Raw genomic sequence first — 2,787 nt, 5'->3', positions numbered from 1 at the left:
GCTACCACGCAGCTGCCTGCCTGCCTATTGCCGGCGCCACTGCCTTGGGTCGCCTGATGCCACGCAGCTCCTCATGTGTCGTGTTGCGCTCGACCTGATCCTTTGCAACCGCCTCCTCCGATTTTTAAAGACTGAGCTGCTGTCGCTTTCTGTCTTTTCCCCCACCGCAAGAACACAGCTAGCACCAGCTTCCTCTGATTTCTCTTTCTTGTGCCGCAGCACCTGCTCTCTCTGCCCTCTCCTTCTTCCAGCTCAAGCTTGAGCCATCCCTGTCTCCTTTTTCCTCCGGCGCAGGAAGCAAAGCAGCGCAGCAAACAACAGAGCAACAGAGCAGCACCTGGCCTCCGGTCCACTTAGCCCTTGTTTAGTTCACCCCCAACTCCCAACTTTGGCACTATGCAAAAAGAAGATTTCCCATCACATCAAACTTGCGGTACATGCATGGAGTACTAAATGTAGATGAAATTAAAAACTAATTGTATAGTTTTGTTGTACTTTGCGAGACGAATCTTTTGAGCCTAATTAGTCAATATTTAGACAATAATTCATAAATACAAATGAAACGCTACAGTGTGCTACAGTGCCGGCATAGTAATTTTGGCACTCCCAATTTTGACAACTAAACAAGGCCCACACGCACCACCTCCACCAGAGCCTGGCCGCCCGTGCTCGCCCTGCTCCTGGCCTCCACTGCGTCTACGCGCCCGTCGCCGCCGCACCCCTCTCCTCCTTGTTCTGTTCTTCTCCCCACCGAGCAAACAAGCAAGCTGCAAGGAGCAACCTTGCTCTCTCTCTCTCTAGTAGCTCAAGCACGCCGCCCCCTTTCTCCGTTTCCTGCTTCGCACGAACAAGCACCACCAGCTACGCACACCACGATGCTGAGCTCCTGTCTATTTCCTTTCTACAAAGCAAGATAGAGTAGCAGCTCCCACTTTCCCCCCTCCTTTGCCTTCCACCCCATCCACAACCTGTTTGATAAAATTGCTCAGAGGGTTCCCGCAAGATATTGTCTCTTATGCTGCACTGGTTGAAGGACTATGTGAGACAGGGAGGATTGATGAGGCACTAGAGTTGTTCAGGGAGATGAAGCGGCCAGACATGCACACATACATGGCCTTGGTGAAGGGGTTGTGTGGTGCTGGAAGAGGGAAGGAGGGGCTCTGTATGCTGCAGAAGATGAAGGAGCTGGGATGGAGGCCTAGCACTCGTGCTTATGCAGCACTGGTTGATTTATGGTGTAGGGAGCGATGGTTGATGAGGCTGAGAAAATGATGGAAGGAGATGGTTTAGCTGCTGATCAGTATACTTGCAATGCGCTAATTGATGCTTTGTGTAAAGATGGGAAAATCGATGAAGCTTGCTCTTCTTTTGATGGCCTAGAAGATAAAGGCATAAGACTAAATTCTGTGACTTTCAATACACTGATGGATGGATTATGCAAGGCTAGCAAAGTCGATGCTGCACAAACATTTTTGGAAAAGATGATCTCAGCAGGTTGTTCACCGGATACCTATACATACAGTCCATTCATTGAAAATCTATGCAAGATACAGGGATCGCGAGAAGGATTATCCTTTACAAATGAGATGACTGAAAAGAGGATAACAAAAATTGCAGGTCGTACTATTGTTTGGCAGTGAGGCAGTGTCAACCAGAATGTTATATTTATTTTGTCTCATGTTACTGGCCCATTGGAAACCTGAGTAGGCTGTGAAGGAAGAAAGGAGACCTCACGATGGTTATGAAATGAATGGAAAACAAGATATCATTACCCAAGTTAAGATGAATATGGTGGAAGTTCAGCATATGTTGACATAGGCAACATGCTGATCAACAGGCTGTTATGTTAATAATAGGATGGAGGCTATCTGAACTGAATTAAGGCACTTCAATTTTCTTGGTATTCCCACAATTTTATGCCAACGAAACATTGTCAGAACCGGGAGGATGCTTTGGTTGCGGGTGAGTGAGAAAGTTTTTTCCAGGGGTTTTGCATAATCATAGGTTTTTCTTTTGCAGATAAATAGTTTAAATTCGTTTATCACCATTTAATTCATTAGAAATTATAGATTTGACCCAAAAATAGTGAAACCAATTTTATTAGGATTGTTTTATTTTCCTTTATGCATTAAAAATTCTTAAACCCAAGGAAATATAATAAAATTTTAGGTATTTATTTAATGCCTAAGGTATTTAAATAAATGCCTAACCTTTATTAAATGCATAAAATTTTGAATAATGTTTTTATATTCACAAAATATTATTAATCCATAGGAATTAAGTTTTGAGATTAGAAATTTATTATAATACTTCTCTAAAATAAAAGAAAAGGCTTAGTTAGGTTAGTAAGGAAATTAAAATTGTGGGTTAATCTTTATGGGTAGTTTAGTGTTGGCTTTTAACTTTATCATGAAGATAGGTTGTATAGTCACTTGTTGGCTTGCAACTTTATCATGAAGGAAAGTTGTATAGTCATGTGTTCAAAAGTTTGCATGTCTAACTCCTGCATGTACTAAATCGTAGACGTCGAAGCTCCTGAAGTGGAATTCGTGGAATTCATCTGAAGATTGTCAAAGTCCGAGAAATGTTGAAGTGCTTCTTTTACTAAAGGGGTTTTCCGAAGGACTAACATTGGTTGATCCCAAGCAAGCTCCGGTGCATTTAAACCCATCTACTTTCAGAAATTACTATTCATGAGTCCAATTAATGGTTCTTTCTTTATATGTGCATTAGGTCTATGAGTTGATTGAAAACTTGCTTTTATGCACAATCCAACCTTGTTATTAA

General features: G+C 42.4%; 1 long non-coding RNA gene across 1 annotated transcript; it reads left to right on the top strand.

Moving 5' to 3' along the window:
- The first annotated feature begins 380 nt into the window (after positions 1–380).
- Positions 381–2,787, top strand: LOC117860294 (uncharacterized). The gene is made up of 2 exons (XR_004641443.2): positions 381–1,962; positions 2,524–2,787. It is a non-coding gene; the product is annotated as an uncharacterized lncRNA (long non-coding RNA).

This window comes from Setaria viridis, chromosome 6, assembly GCF_005286985.2.
Source record: "Setaria viridis chromosome 6, Setaria_viridis_v4.0, whole genome shotgun sequence".
In the NCBI taxonomy this organism is placed as follows: domain Eukaryota; kingdom Viridiplantae; phylum Streptophyta; class Magnoliopsida; order Poales; family Poaceae; genus Setaria; species Setaria viridis.
The sequence above is the reverse complement of the archived record's forward strand: the minus strand, read 5'-3'. Positions and strand labels throughout refer to the sequence as shown.